This window comes from Rattus norvegicus, chromosome X, assembly GCF_021556685.1.
Source record: "Rattus norvegicus strain SHRSP/BbbUtx chromosome X, alternate assembly SHRSP_T2T, whole genome shotgun sequence".
In the NCBI taxonomy this organism is placed as follows: Eukaryota; Metazoa; Chordata; class Mammalia; order Rodentia; family Muridae; genus Rattus; species Rattus norvegicus.
This window is the reverse complement of record NC_141554.1, coordinates 140,487,205-140,504,063: the sequence shown is the minus strand read 5'-3', so window position 1 is coordinate 140,504,063 and position 16,859 is coordinate 140,487,205. Positions and strand designations below refer to the sequence as shown.

Below are 16,859 nucleotides of genomic sequence, written 5' to 3'. Positions count from 1 at the left end.
CTGACCAACTGTAATAATTCCATCCTTAATAGTTTAGAGTACTTTATTTTTAGAGCTCTTATAGAATCAAAGCAAAGTTGAACAGAAAGCACAAAGAATTCTCATATCCCTTCCTTCCTACATGTGCATAGTACAGCTATCAACCTCTTGCCCAGATTGGCATAGTAATTATAGTTGATGGATCTGTTTTGACATATCATTATTAACCTAGAGTACATGGTATACATAAGGGGTTCTTAGTGGCATACACCCTGTGGTTTGGGGCAAAATTTTAACATACACTAAACATTATAGTATGTTACCTTTTCCAGAATGTGATATCATGGTGTCTACAGCCTTTTCAGAAGGGTTTCCTTCGTTCCTTACTGTGGCGAGACAGTTCATTTCTTTTTAGTGGTAAATAATACTCAGTTGTCTGGATATACTATAGTCTATATTTTCCCTTCTAGCACCTGAGTGATATCTTTGTAGCTTCCAAATCTCACAATTATGGTTAAAGATGTTGTTAACATTTGTGGGTGAGTTTTTGTGTGACCATATATTTTCAAATCCTTTTGGTAAATGCCAAGGGACATAGTCACTGGCTGAAATGGTAGGAGTATGTTTAGTTTTGGAAGAAACAGCCAAAGGAAATGTATTCCTAGGTGGCTGTGCCATTTTTTATTCCTGTCCAAATGGTGAGCATTCCTCCTGCTTTGTAATAACCTCACCAGCACTGAGTGATGGCCTGACTTAGTTTCGGGTGGTTTTCTTCGCATTCCTATAAGATTGGAGTTAGAGGACAACACTAAAGGACTGACTGAAGAAACACACAAGGGCACTTTTCTACATGCTGAGTAGTTAAGAAGCACATAGCTGCCACAGTAACTGTGGTCTTTGATCCCGAAGACACCTAGACTTTTCTTGGAGCATGGGTGCCAGCATGAATGTGAAGTGGTAGATGGGGGTTATCTGAACTTAGATGAAAAATGTCACTGACTGCATATGAGGTGGCTCAGGCTACACAGCTAACACAGAGGGCTGGTGAATGTTTGCTGTGTACAGTTGGTGTCTTCTGACATGACTCAGGACAGCTGATTGCATTTTTCTGCACTCACTTTATGTTTCTTGTCGATGAAATTGTGTGCCTAAATAAATGGGAAGTCCACATTATGCTCAAATTATGCCCTAATATATCAGTTGCCTTGAAACAAGTTCACATTTTCAAAATAAATGCTATAGTATAATGAACTCAACAGTCAGTTGCCACACCCTGCTGCTCTGGAGGAGAGTTAGCCTGTGAGGCAGGAGAGAATGTTTGATTTTATATTGAGGAAGAAGTGCTGGCTTGTTAAGAGCTATTGCTTCTTCAAAATTGCTAGTGCGGGCAGAGCATTGGTTACCATTGAGCCTGCCTAACTAGGGCTGGCTCTGCAGTTGAGTCCTTAAATGGACTGTCTTCCTGGAGTAATGAAGAACACATTGGAAGCAGGTCTTTGGGGCTCTGGAATGGAACAGTAACTAGCAGGGCTGCATCCAGTTGTCTGTCTCTATCCCTGTCTTTGTACTTTCCACTTTCCAAGAGAAAACACTACTTTAGAGAATAACTGATTTTCAAAAATAGATGTAAAATTCGCATTGTGTATAAATAGTATCGACAAGTCCTCCAACAGCAACCAAATGCCAAGAGCTAAACAAGGTGTTCTCTCTCTGTCTTGCTGTTTCTCCTTCCCTCTCCCTCTTCCTCCCCCTCTTCTTCCTTCCCACTCCCTCCCTCCCTCCTTCATCTTGTGTGACTCTGTGTGTGCATGCCTGTGTGTGTGTGCTTGTGCTGGAGTGTGTGTGAGTGTTACTGTATGTGTATGTGTGTGCATATGGATGTGGAGCCCAGAGGTTGATCTCAGGTTTCATTCCTCAAGAGCTATTGACTTTGGTTTTAGAGACAGGGTTTCTCCTAGAACCGGTAGCACACCATCGGTGCTAGAAGCCATGGCCACAGAGCCCCAGGCATCTATCTGCTATTATAAGCACACACCAAATTGAAAAAGCAATTGAGAAGGCCAGCCATTCTGCTCTCTCTGCTTTAAGTAGCAAGGGTAGTGATTTTCATTCTTCTCTTTCTTCCCCCACTTTTCCTTTTTCTTTATTTTTTTTATCTTTCTTGACCACCTCCTCTGTGCCAGTGCTCTTGATCTTTATGGGTCTTTGAGTAACTCTCACAAAACCTTGTAAAATGACTGATTGTCTACTCCTCTCCCCCTGCCACTTTATTCTCCCTGTAAGGGTGCAGAGACTTGCCTTCCCTTCTACAAGATGAATCCATGGCTTTAAACTAACTTTTTTGCTTTCAGTTGAAGTAATAGCATGTAGCTTGATATCCGGCTAAAAATGAGCAGTTCAGTGGCAGGGAGTGGTCAGAGCAGACTCAGTGAATTCATAGAGTTCTTTAACAACACCGACTGGTCAAGCACACACTGAAACAGGAGGAGGTGACCGGAAGGAGGGGCAGTGAGGAGGATGAAAAGTGAGTGTTATATGTTATACACACACACACACACACACACACACACACACACACACACACACTGACAAGTTAAAAAAAAGGTATAGGACTTTCAGTTCTTCTTCCCTTCAGTTCCTGTCAGTAATTCATCTGCTTTTTGTTGTTTCTGAATTTACCTGAGTTGTTTGTGCTCACCATTCCATTGTCTAGACTTTCTCCTTCTCAGAGCTGATTACTAGTCCACTGAATGGATCATCCATTTACCATTTGATGAACATTTCAGTTGTTATTAACCTTCCCACTACTGTGATCAATGCTTCTAATATTCGTTTACATTCCTGATTTATTTTCTAGGAGTAGAATGAATGAGTACATAGCAGTTTTGACACGTAACCTTTTGAGGAACTGCCAAAGTGTTTTCCGTAGTGACTACACCATTTTGTATTTCCAGTGTATGAGGTGAAACCAGGTCTTTCCAACTCTAGAGACTGTGCTCATTTTCTCAGGGCAGACCATATCCTAAGAACTCCCAAAAGGCTCAGCAACCCTCTGACAAGCCTTACCTTCAGCCAAAAAAAATGTCCCACATGTATCTCACATTGCAAGGGGAAGTTGTTGGTAATAGGACTCTTGGCTTGGGAAAAGAACAGGTGTTAGAGATGTGTCCATACTAGAGAAACTCCTCTTCCCCTGTGACGGGCTCAGAGTGGAAGTTTTAGAAGCACATTTTTATGACTCCAATTCCAATTTCATGAAACTATCCTTGGTGAGCAAAACGATGGGAGACAGAAATTCGAATCACACGGGCTGGTTAGGATGTTAGGAGTGATGGAAAAGGTAGAGAGTTTGGACCAGGGGTAATGAAAATGTTACATTACTGCTTGTGGTGGTCACTGAGCATCTTTGAATACACTGAAAGCCATTTTATGGCATACCAAACATGGAGTAATATATATGGTGAAGTGCCCTCTTTACAGCTAGCTTGGGATATGGACATGTTTCCAAGTGACTCTACTCCAGTGTCCCGCAGTACAGTAGTGCTGGGGGAGGGGAGAACAGTTCTTTGCCTACCTCACAAAGTCGTAGCACTGAACTGAGCCAAGATAGAAAGCATAGCACTTGGCATAGTGCCTGGCCCATAACAAGCACTCATTGCCGGTTACTAAATATTAACATTAGCATCATAACATATTTTTGAAGTTCCAACTGATAGATGGTATTTATGATAGGGCAATGAAGACTGGAAATAGCTAGAATTTATTCTTAAAATTGAACTTCTTCATCCAACATGCTGCCAAGGGGAAATGAGCAACACAGGACATGGCAATGAGGCCATAATTTGAATGGTAACAGGAGGTGAAGTCATATGGGAAGAGGTGTTGGCTACACGTAAGAGCTGGGAAAAGAAACTTGGTGCTGAGGCAAGAGATGCAGTTTCCTTTAAAAGACTGCTTAGCCTTTACAGCAGATATTGGGAAGTCCTGGGCTCTGAGCTCAGGGGCGTCTGACATCCTTGAAATTCTCTCTGGTTTCTCCAGAGGTTATCCCACAGATGGTATGACCCTGGCAGGGATTAATTCCTTGAGGCATCTTTCTTTCCCTGATGCCTCCCATCTCCAGTAGCTACAGAGGTAGTTAGGATTCGTGTTAATATAAAAAGCAGAGGGATTAGCTCAGATTTGAGGGAAGGCTGAGAGAGACAGGCGTATGAAAGAAGAAGGAAAGACAAAACAGCCATCCATCCTCCTTGGCCCGTGCTCGGATGGGAGACCCTTTAGGAAAGGCAGCCCCAGGGCTATCTGTTTCTTTATTCAAAGGCTATGAGTACCTGTGCCAGGAGGTACTGGGGAGACCAAAGCAATGATAGCCTTCTTTCTTACCCCGAGGTTCCTGAGGAGACAGAACTCAAAGGAAACAGTGAAAGGGGCTAAAGGGTGCTTCTCCAAGAACAAGCTTGAGGTTGCCACTGGATGGGACTTTAAACTGCTTGTGTAAAGCATTCAGGCACTCTGGTCCATGGTTTATTTTTAGAGTGCTTTACTGCCATTTCCTTAACTGCTTTTGGTAACCCGGTGCAGTGCCCCGACTGATTGTATTTTACAGCTGGGAGAAGAACCCTGAACTCCCTACATATTGTCATTTGTTACCAAGAGCATCTTCTACATGAATATCTGTTTCTGCAAGGGTGTTTGTTTGTGTTGGATTCCATCATGGAGGTATGTCAGGCGAAGCCATATGTGAGCACACAGGAGCGCACACATGCCCAGTCATGTCACATAGATTAATTGGGGGAAAGTCTGGGGGTGTGAAATGCCATGGGCTAAGAGAGAGCTATCCTAGAGCTCAGAAGACAGACTTCTCTGCATATGTGCTACTACCCACCCCCACCTGACCCTGCTTGTCAGCTCACTGTCCTTCAACAGCAGGGCCTCTGGCTTGAGTACTTGGACTCTTCTTGGCTTTGGGCCAGTGGCTAGTTAGGAGCCTGTGACTTTGAGACGCAGCCCTTTTCAGTTCTCTTTGTTCAGAAGAAAGTTTCATCCTGGCTCTCTCCAGTGGCTGCTGAGGATTAGGAGAAACCTGGGGAGACTTGGCTATGGGACAGCTCACGAAGCTCAACTGGGCCATTTGGAGAGGGCTGGGCCCACTTCTCTCAGACTGATTTTAAGTTCCATTCTTCTTCCTTTCTGAAACGAGTTTGTCCTGCTTGCAGGCCCTGTGGCATGATCCCCTAGTATCCTTTTGTGATTCCACAGCTACCTCGGGGGTCACACAGGTATCTAGACCAAAGATTTTAAAGAGTGTCGACAAAGACGTGAAAGAAGGCTCGGATGCTTTCAATGGCGATCACCAGTGTCAGTCACTACTTGCTTTCCTGGGCTGGTATTTGTCACTCTTAAACAAAACAAGGAAAGAAAGTAAAAAGCAAAAGAAAAAACAGATCTGCTTTTCAGTGGCTGGAGAGAAACGGAGCCTGAGAACTGGTTCACTGAATGCCCAAAGGCCATGGTAATTCCTGTGTGTACTGTGCTTTATTTATTTATCTTGTTTGCTTTTTGTCAAATGTGTAATTGTGTGAAGTCTTTCCAGTTTGACATTATTAACACGTGGAAATTGCCACAGTTGAAAGGAGTCCTTCTTTTTATGTTAAAACTTGTATGTGGGGTAGGTCTGTATGGGGAAGTGTGTGGCTTAGTGAGAGGCCACTTGATTAGTGTATGCCCTGAGTTCAATTCCTTATCCCCCCAGATCTGTTCCTTTTTTTGCTTTTCAATATGCATTCCATGCTTAAAACCTGTTTCCATCACAATTAAAGTTTTACATTTCCACAAATTGTTCTTTGGTGTAAATGTACAAAACAAAACAAAACAAAAACCTTTCTCCATTTCGTTACTGTGTTTCTCTTGCTACTTGGGAGAGAATTAGGTTTTGTACTGCCTCCATTAGAATGATTTCCCTGAGGACATGTTAACAAATCAAAAAGCATAGACTAGCACTATACACATACCAGGGGCACTCAGTTCAGTTCCCACAATCCCTTAATACACCAATGTTGGCTGAATTTCAATGATTGTATTCGTCCTGTGAGATAGTCTGTTGTGTGTGATAGAGGACATTTACAAATTGAGGGCTGAAATGGTCAGAAGCTTTGAGAATGCTTTATTATGCATTGTGTACACATGGCAGTTTGCATGTTGTTTGTTTCCACCTACACTGACCAAGCAGGAAACAAAACCCACCCAACCCTACAATACACTGCAACAATATCGGCGCACACCACAAGGGTCATCGATGGTTTTACCAGGGTCTCTGACCCTCTGGGTATTTGGAGAATTTGGAAGTTGCATGTGAACCGACTAGTCCAACAACATGGTCAGCCACATGCAAGCTCAATGCCCCTTTTCACAGAATTTTGGAGTGGGAATCAGAATATGATAAGTCTGCTTCGAGAAGCTTCTTTCTATTTCTTGAAGGACTACACTTGGTCAATCAGAGAGGATTTGAGTGCACTTGAGAATCATACTGTGTGTGAAGACAGGGGAATAGAAGGCCAAGCAGGGTCAGCAAACTTCTCCCAACGTCATGGAGTTTGGATCTCTAGGTCCCTTTTCCTTGTGCACCTGTAGGCTCTGCCCTGTTCCCAGCTGAAACCCTCGAAGCTTCTAAAGATTTCCACAGTGAAATTCTTGGTTCACCTTGGCTCAACTCTTTTGTAACTCAACAGTTTCTTTTTCTTTTCTCCACCTCCTCCCTTCCATCTTTAGTCTCCTGGGATTCTCTCTTCTCTTATTTCTGTTGCCCTTCTCTAGAACTTTCCTTCGTAGTGCCCGTGAGTAGGATGTGCACCTATGTGTACAAATTACCCATTTACATAAAGAACAGGGTTTGCCTTTTTATTCCTTTGGTTGATGCCAGGAGAGCTTTATCTTGGCTCTCCAATGTCTTCCCACGATGCTGCAGCCGTGGCAGTATCACAACGCTCCTCTCTCCAGCTTGATTGCTACATGACTGGTGTACCGTAACTCTATATTGTTAAAGTATAGGATTTTGAGTATGTTTAGAATTGTACAACTATAACCCAATCTATTTTAGAACATTTTGTCCCACATAAACTGCACACTTTTGAGCCATTACTCCTTTTTCTCTCAGCCTGAGTCTGATCATTCGAGATGGCTCATGGTATAGCCTAGTTTGGCTAGAACCCTCTAGGTAGCACTGGCTGGCCCGAGAATCACAACAATGTTTCTGCCTCACCCTCCTGAGGACTGGTGTTATAGGTGTGAGCCACCAGGCCTGGCATACCTATCTACTTTTTTTCTGCACACGGATATTCCACAATTATTTCCCAGCAACAGGTGTAGCCATGACCAACTCACTTGTTCACCTTGATAACTTTGCTAGAATTGTGATTATTTCTTTTGTTAGCTCTGCATATCACTGACTAGGGGCCTAAAGTTGGTGACGGGTTTATCCTGTGCAATCATTCCTATTTTAGAGACTCCAGAATGGGACTTTGGCCAGCTTATAACTGAATGCCTTTCTAATGCCTGTTTGGTTTTTAGCTCCAGATTTTGCTAGGTACTTGCTTACCCTTTGCCTATGGTCCACTAGGGGAAAAGTCTATAGACCATTCACTGCCTCAGGAGAGAGCTTTTGGAGTTTTCCCTAACATGGACTGCAATGCTCACCTGTCCTGTAGACCCATGACAGTCACTGAATAAATAAACTTACATACTGATTAATGAAAGTTCCTTTGACTTCCCTTTTAAAACACCACTCTGGGAACTAGTTAAGGTAGTTTAGTCAGCCTGCACCTCCCCCTCCCTCCCTCCATCCCTCCTTCCCTCCTCTTTTCACCGTGCGGTGGCGCACACGCGTGTGCGTGCATGTGCGTGTGTGTGCATGTGTCTGCGTGTGTGTGTGTGTGTGTGTGTGTGTGTGTGTGTGTGTGTGTGTGTGAATAATTGAACTGGGAGATTATTTTAAAAGGGGTAAAATCCATTGTGGTTGTGCCACCTATAATCTTAACCCTTGGGACTTGGGAGAATGAGAAAAGAATGAGAGTTTGTGTCTACAGAGCCCTTGCATTTCCAGCCAGGGTCACATAGCCAGACGCTGGTCACCCCAACCCCACCCCTACAAAGAAAAGAAAAGAAAAAGTACAGATAATATCAGAGTGAATTCCTAGCATATCCCAATTTGTATTCGTAGCCAAGCTGGGTGCTTTTATTGCCCATCATTTATTTCTGGCCAAAGAATTCATAAAGTCCACTTCCTATCCAGAAGAAAATGACACGACATATTAAGTTTTAAAAGTACATGTGGCAGGGAGTAGAAGCACAAGGAACATTTTTCCTTTCTTTAAAAAATATTTTCAGATTATCTTTTGTTTTTACATGTGTGCTTGTTTTCCTTTTGTACATGTGTATATGCCACATGTCTGTGAGGTGCCTGAAGCCATCAGATCTCCTGAAAATGCAGTTCTAGATGATGGTGAGCCACCCCCTGTGGGTGCTGGGAATCAAACTCAGGTCCTTTGCAAGAGCAACAAGTATTCCTAAACACTGAACCATCTCTCCAGCACTGGAACATATTTCTTGTTTTTTTCTTTTCTTTTTTTCGGAGCTGGGGACCGAACCCAGGGCCTTGCGCTTCCTAGGCAAACGCTCTACCACTGAGCTAAATCCCCAACCCTTTCTTAATCATTCTTGATGATTCTGTAGAAGACAGTGCTCTGAGCCAGGCATAGCAACTTATGCTTAGCACCAGAAGTATCAGGAGTTCGTGTCAGTCTCTCCTTGAGAATGAGTTGGAAGACAGCCTAGCTGTGTGTCTTACAAAAAACAAAAGGGGGGGGAGGGAGAAGAGAACTCAGAGAGATTGTTTAGATTATTTTAAGGTTCTTTAATTTCCTTTTTCGTGTGGTGTGCATGCTAAGCATTTATTTTACCACTCTGTTACTCCTTTAGTCTCAGGTTTTAAGGTCTTTTGTGAGAATGAATGTTTGATAAGGAATCCATTTGCTTGTAATGCATTGTACACCACCGCTGCTGCCAGGAAATCAGTGCAAATCTCTTCACTGGCCCTAAGTGCCCTAACTTGTCCCTTATGTAGAAGTTTCAAGAGTATCAGTAAGTGTTAAGAGGGATTCTCAAGGAGTTAGGACATTTTGATGTCCAGTACTTGTTCACATCACTGTGGTAACAGCCAAAATTCCAAAGTGCGACCTGTAGCATGATTCGACTTTAAGGTTTGTCTAACCATTCCATATTAAAAGCCACACACTAAGGAAGAGAATTTTGAAAATTACTTTGAACTTTCAAAGCTCCCTATCTAGAATATCCCAGGGACTTGCAAGATGTGATAAGCAGGAAGGGCAGAGGTTCATAAGCCACGTGCTTGCTTTTAAGCAAGCGCCTAAAATGCTCCTAATTTGTACCAGAGACCTTATCAAAGGGCTTTTGCAAAACTTCCAGTTCGGCAATTACGAGTGTTCGTTTCACTTAACCTCCAAGTCCAAGGGTGGGTAGTGGAGACTTGTCATCTCATTTGATTGTCAGCCATCAAAGCAGGTGAAGTCTTTTATGAGCAGATGGTGGGTGATAGGAAGAGGGATGGAGTTCGAACAGGCCCTTCCTTTTGGAGTTTGCTAACCGCTCCTCCAAGAACATTGTCCCAGTCCTGTTTCCTGGACATGAACACTCACGCGCAGGACGCACAGTAAACACATTAGCCCCGTTTGTGAACTGCTTTGCCCCTGTGAGGGAGACCTTCTCTGTCAAAAGAAAAGAAGAAACCTTGCACTGTTAATGTGTATTTACCTCTAAATTTCGTGCCTGTGAAAGTGTACAAATGTGGAGCTTGTGTTCCTGCATGTGTGTGTTTATGTGCTCGAGGAGGCCAGAGATAATTGCTTTCCACTGACAGGGTCCCTCCCTGAATCTGAGTAAGCTGGGTTGGCTAGCTAGCAAGCCACAGGTTTATTTTTCCTGCTCCACCTTTGTGGAGCTGAGTTCCCAGGTCCAACTGCACCTGGCTTTTTGTGTGTGCTTTAGGATCTGAACTCAGGTCTTCATGCTTATGTGGGAGGCACTTTGCGGACTGAATCTTTTCCCCAGCACTTCACTGTTAATTTTATCAGGGATGGTTTTTCTCCTTTGTGTACATTCTAAGGAAGGACCTCAGGGCCAGGCAAGCTAGGCATAGTGTCAGTGAGCCCCTCCTTACTGGTAGTTTTTCTTGATACAAAAGGCAAACCGGTTAGGAGTACAAGTAACATATCTGAATGTTTGTGAATTTTAAAATCATTTTCCATAGAAATAGGATCTATGTTTTTCAAAGAGAATCTTTGAAAGACAAGGTCAGAACAATGTTTATAGAGACACAAAGCATGTGTCTCCATGCGAGCTCCTTCATTTAACGATGAGGACAGTGCTTGTATCAGTAAACAGGGACTGCAGCTGTTTGTCTCCAAAACATGGTAAGGGAATACAAATCTTTTACTGTGTTTTGGCATTTGGAAGAAACCTTATAAAAGAGGGCGGGGGAAGGGGGAAGGGAGAACATATTCTTAATGCCAGTGTGTCAATTGATCTATAATCATTTTCAGCAAATGTAAGACTCTGTAATAGCAAGGGCATTCTCCTTGAATCAGAGTGCAGTTTTAGACCCCCTACCCTGTTAACATGTAAGAGATGTGGCTACAATGAGGAATCTTGAAGTTGGTTGGCTCTGGGATCCTTGGTCCTAAGTAGGGGTCTGCATCTTGAGAGAGTGACTAGTAGTGAACTTAAATGTTTGGTTAGGAGACTTGAGTTTTCTAGAAAACAAACACCACCATATTATATGATTATAGTTTGGCTATATTCTTGGGGACTCTTAACAAAAGATTGTACATGAATGTATGGAACACATGTGTGCATTTGTGTACACACACATACATGTGTATTACTTTGAGACATGTCATGTAGCTCATACTGGCTTCCAAATTGGCATGTAGTCAAGGAGGCCTTGAACTGTGATTTTAGGTGTGAGTCACCATACTTGTCTCGTTGTTGTTGTTGTTGTTGTTATTATTATTATTATTATTATTATTATTATTATTATTATTATTGAGACAGGGTCTCACTGTATAGCTCTGGCTGTCCTGGAACTCTATGTAGACCAGGCTGGCCTCAAACTCACAAACAAGATCTACTTGGCTCTGCCTTCTGAGTGCTGGGATTAAAGGTGTGTGCCACTATGCCCGGCTCATCTCAATTTTTTGAAAATTATATTTCTAAAAATGGTGTTATATAATCTCTTCGAAGCTGCTAATGCAGGGCCAGAGTGGAGTAGTGTGGTGACATTTAGGTTAGGTGTTGAAAGAGTAAAGGCAGTCATTTGCACTGGACTAGCACTCCGCTTTCGCCATCACCTGCAACCCCTGGATGGATCATAATGTGCTGTTAGAATGTCCTGAAAAGTAAATTGCTTCTCTTGGGGTGCCATTTTCTGTTCTGTGAGTTCATTGGTTTTTCCCTATGAGAAATACAGAAACTGGTATAATGGGCTAAGGTTAAGGTTCGTTATATTGGCCAATTTTTATTTTTTAGCTACATTTATTTGTGTGTGTGTGTGTGTGTGTGTGTGTGTGTGTGTGTGTGTGTGTTGGGGCATGTGCATGCATGTGGTGCTCAGAGTACAACTTATGAATTAGTAGGCTCTTTTTCATTTGTGATTCCCGGAGATGAAACCCAGATAGATCATCAGGCTTGAAAGCATGTGCCTTAACCCGCTGAGCCCTGTTGCTGACTCCACTTAACCAAGTGTAAAAAGAGTTCATTCAATTGAAGCACTTTTTTTCTATGAAAGAAATGGTATACCTGTTAAAGGTAAATGCAATGAGTAAAGAAAGCTTTCATTATATTTAAGCTTTTATTTGGTGTGTGTTTTGATTCTAGAACTCAAGCTGTGTTTTAGCATTGTTGTAGGGGCTGCTGAAAAGATGACAGGGGCTTAAGCCAATCTAAAGAGTTCATACCCCTAGAACCTTCTGAGGTTCTGAAAACAGAAAGAAACTTAAAACAATGAATATCGGGACTGCTGTATTGCATATTTACCTTAAAATGGAGAGGATAATCGCAGCACCTGGGAGGCAGAGGCAGGTGGATCTCTGAGTTGAGGCCAGCCAGGTCTACAGAGCAAGTTCCAGGATGGTCAGGACTACATACAGAAATTCTGACTAAACTCCAACCTCCACTCCCAAAATAGAGAATACAGAGAATGAGTTGCTTGTTTGTAATATGTTGGTGCCTCCCTCATCATGTTATTTCTCTGCTCATGATAAAATCATCAAGAACTATCGAAGCAAGTGGTCTTAGACTTAGAAGTCAAGAATTAATTACGCAAAAGATTGAAACATTGCTGTAGTTTCTAGTCATGCTTATAGTTAAACAAGAAGAAGATTCAGGACTTTGCTTAATTGCATAGTTTTGCTTATAAAATATACTGAATGGTAATTTGGTCAGAGACAACTTTTCACATGTAGGTACACACACACACATGTACACACACACACACACACACAGAGATACAGGGCTCTTGAACAAGAAATGAGTAGAGGAAGACAGTCAGATGTATTTTTCATATATTTTAACAAAGGTTCCAGAACACTCCTAAAACAAAAGCATTAAGTATTGCTTGTCATCACTAATAAAGTTTGCTGGGATCTCACTTAATTTTTCTGCTTCACTTCACAAAGTAATTGAAACTTTGTCTTTGCTTGGAGCTCAGACACCTCCACCCCAAGAGCTACAGTCTTAAAAGAGCGTGTTTTGAATTGTTTGTACTCCTGAATAGAGACATTGTCTGCAAATCGTTAACTCTGCTAGTGGTCATTCAAACCTTGGGAGGGCAATGGGGTAAAACTGACTTGGAGACTGAAGAGCATCCAAGGAAAGAGACACAGAGGACGAAGACAAGAAGAGAAAAGGTTCTTCACGGTGAGACATTTCAAGCATTGCTGGAGAAGCTGGGAAATGTGATCTAGGCTGTGAAGTCCACACGAGGAAACTGTCCTACTGGGGCCATGAGGATAGGAAAAGCTAAGCTCCAGTCAGTGTCCCAACACATGCAAAAGCAGCCCATCCTCTGGTGGAGGAACTGTCACTGCCCACTTTTTTTCGATGGAACTTTTTTTTTTTTTTTGATGCTTTTGGTCCTGTTATTTGCTTATTTCTCTATAAAATCGCTTTTCCTCTTTGAATAAGACGCCCCCCCTCCAATAACCATAACCAATTCTTGCAAAAGAGCACACACCTCCTTTCCCTCCAGCTAGATTTTGGAACATTGAAAGACAAAACAGATGGTTGACTATACTCAAAAATTTGGGGGAGAGATTTTGCTGCTGTTGCTTCTGATGTTGGAAAAAACCCCTCAGATTTCCTATCTGCCATTCTTAGGGCAAAAGAAAAATGAAACAAACAAACAAAAACAATTAAAAAAAACCCACCAGCCTTCTTTTTGGAGCAATGTGGGTGGGTTTTAAGGACCTCCTCTGTTTTTGTTTTAAAACAGTTGGTAAGAAGACACTTGACTTTGAAATTTTCTTTTCCTGTGTACCAGCTTGAGAGAGCTGACCGCCCACCTTCCTTCAGTCTACCTTGTCAACATCCATCTTTAACTAAGTAATCAACTACTTGACATAACTTTCTGATTTTAAAAGCAATCATATGGGAGTAATTTGGCCTTCTCTCTTTTAAAAAAAAAAATCAGGTTGAGTGTTAATTATTTTGATCTGCTTCTTGCATGGCAGCTCCCTAATAGTAATATCAGTCACAGCTGCTCTGTGGGTGCTCAACTCCAGATTTCTTAGTTCAGTGTTCGTAGGTCATGAAACACTTTTTTTTGAGTAAAACAATTTATTTCAATCCTAATTCTCAGATTCTGGGCTTCCCCCATTCCTTTAGGATAATTAAATCCTTAGTACTATAACCTTAACTAATTATGTGCTGTTCAAGAATTGTCCTCTAAATAATTGTATTATATACAGAAATCATGATTTATTCGGCAAAGCAGGCTGTGCAAATGCTGCAGCATCAAACTCAGTTGAAATTCATTGTGAAGAGAACAGTGCCATGAGTTGAATCAGCCTGCGTTATAATTCACCGTGCAAGGAAGTATTTTAAAAATATTGTGACATCCTTGACTAGGTTTTCATGTCATTCTTTATCAAATGTATCGTAATACTATGCTAGGCTTCTTTGCTTAGCTCACATTGTCTAATAGGAGAAAGCTCAATATTATTTAAGACAATTCTGGTTATCTCACCGAAGTGGCAGTCGTTCTGTGAGAACTGTAACTTAACAGTAATATAAGAAGAACAGGAACCAGGGTCAAAAGCCCCACAGGGTATAAAAAGGTCATAACCTCTCTTAGAGAAGGAAAATGGAACCGATATACTGGTTTTTTAAAGGGCACTTGATTGCGTGAAGGAATGCAGCAACAGGATTTAAAGCAAACACACAGCACTAACAAGGATTAAATTGTGTGTCTCACTGTGGGGAGATTAAAGGAATGGTTTTATATGACATTATTAATTTTATGTAGAATGAAATTAATTTCTGAGTTTCATAGAAGGATAAAGACTGTAATTTGTGGTACCTGCTATGATTACTATGTTTAAGGTAGGCTCCATACTTAGATACATGAGCAAGGTTAAGCAGCTGTGACAATAAATGAAAATAATGTCAGGCACCCAGGATTTTGAAATAATTTATGGTACCCATGATAATGAAATGATTTGTCTATTTTCCTAGGCAGTAAATTACCATGTTTTTAAAAGTATTTTTTTAAATGTATATCTGCATGTACACCTGCACACCAGGGGAAGGCATGAGATCCCATTACAGATGGTTGTGAGTCACCATGTGGTTGCTGGGAATTGAACTCAGGACCCTAGGAAGGGCAGCCGGTGCTCTTAACCACGGAGTCATCTCTTCATCTCCTTATCGTGCTCTTAAAAATCCTAAAAGAGTGAAAAATGAGCCACCAAAAGCTTTTAGATGATTCGTCATGGCTCTGCAGAAGAGCAAAGAAACGGGGTCAGGGTGATTGACTTCTTTCAGAGCGGCGCTGGAGACTGAACAAGGACCTGGCTTGGAATGATGGCACACACTCTACACCTGTGCTGCGATCTGACCCAATAAGGATTTCATGAGTTGAACAGATGATTTTAGATCTGAGGTTTGAAGGTAAGAATGACTTGCAAGGAGAGTGTGGACACTTGGGACAGGGAAAGGCACTCTGTGCAGCTGTAGCTTTCAGGGTTTCTTGATCAGGTAGGCTGCTATCCTTGGTAAAGGACCTTGACTGTGCTATCCAAACAAAGAAGATTAAATTATTTTCATATGCTGCCAGGGGAAAAAAAAATCCTACCGATTACCAATACCCTTTCTACAGGACTCATTTTAAGAGACGATAGTGTGGAATTTAGCAGGCTTTTACCCTTTTATTCCATAGAATCTCATGTATTCCAAGACTGGCTTCAACCTCACTATGTGGCTGAGGATGACCTGGAATTTCTGATCCTCTGATACCACAAGTACAAGCTGTGCCATACCTTGTATATTTGATGCTAAGGGTGGATCCCAGGGCTTCATGCAGTTTAGATAAACCAGTTGAGCTGTAGCCATAACCTCCAGTGTCACTACTACTAGTACCTTTTTGCAGTGTGTCTTGACTTGAACAAAAATTTATGGTCACATTAAGGATATAAAATATTCAAAAAATATTTTTCTTAAGTGCTTAGGGGGAAAAGATTATAAGAACTTTATATTATATAATGTAGCCTGTTGGAGGAAGAGGAACATGGTCGATTTCCTAACTCAGCACGGTCCATAAACTAGGAGAGCAGATGCAAAGAAGTCATATAGGTTGAGCATCTCTAGTCTGAAAATTTCAAAGCATCTAAAGTCTGAAAGTTTTTGAGCTCTGACATGATCCCACAATGGAAAACACCACATTTGGTCTCATGTGGCAGCTAGGTCAAAGTAAAAATGCAAGCCCACTAAAAATACTGTATAAAATCACTTCCAAGTACGAATATGATAAGGTGTACATGAAATAAATGGATTCGTTTAGATGTCAGTCTCATTTTCAAGATGTCTGACATATATGCAAATATTCCAAAATCTGAAAAGCTCCACCTTCAGAAGGACTGCTGGTCCAGATATGATATACTCAGCTTGTGCATAACCGGATGGATGGATGGATGGATGGATAGATGGATAGATGAATAATAGATGATAGTCAGATAGACAGATTATACAGAATAGAATGGTGTCTAGTTCTGATGACATGTTATTAATAAGAGCATCCTGTCCCTGGCTGCATATGTAGTTGATAAACACTACAGGATAAAACCAGGATCCGTACTTCAGAAGCAATTTTATGAATGGCTTTCCAAAGACTAGCCTCCCTCCACACGTTGCTTCTGCATGGAAATTCAACATAGAATATACAGCTACCTCTCTCTACGACCTGTTGGTGTTTCTGTGTTCGAAATAACAGTGTGAATAATTTTTGTATGTGAATCTCTTCCTGGGGAGCCACAAGGCAGCAAAGACGTACTCTTTCTATTCCATTGGTGCTTTTTGTTTTTGAAAACAGGATGGAGTACTACAGGCTAAAGTATGAATTATGGTTTTGAGTGCAGTGGTCAAAGATTGCCTAGAGATCATCACAATACCCATTTGTACAGAAGTGTCCAAACTCTGTAGAATGCGTATTTTGGAATCAGATTTATGTGTTTACAATTACAGTGTGTGGCTCAGCGGGCTAGGAGCTAGAAGACTGATCCCCAGACTGTGCTGGATAACCTTGAATCATTCACTTA

At 41.7% G+C, this 16,859-nt stretch overlaps 1 protein-coding gene and 1 long non-coding RNA gene across 3 annotated transcripts in view; one reads left to right on the top strand and one right to left on the bottom strand.

Moving 5' to 3' along the window:
* The window catches only part of LOC102550607 (uncharacterized), a 178,937-nt gene that overhangs the window by 998 nt on the left and 161,080 nt on the right, over nucleotides 1–16,859 (bottom strand). The window lies entirely within an intron of this gene.
* Nucleotides 1–16,859, top strand: part of Gpc4 (glypican 4) — a 109,709-nt gene that overhangs the window by 28,809 nt on the left and 64,041 nt on the right.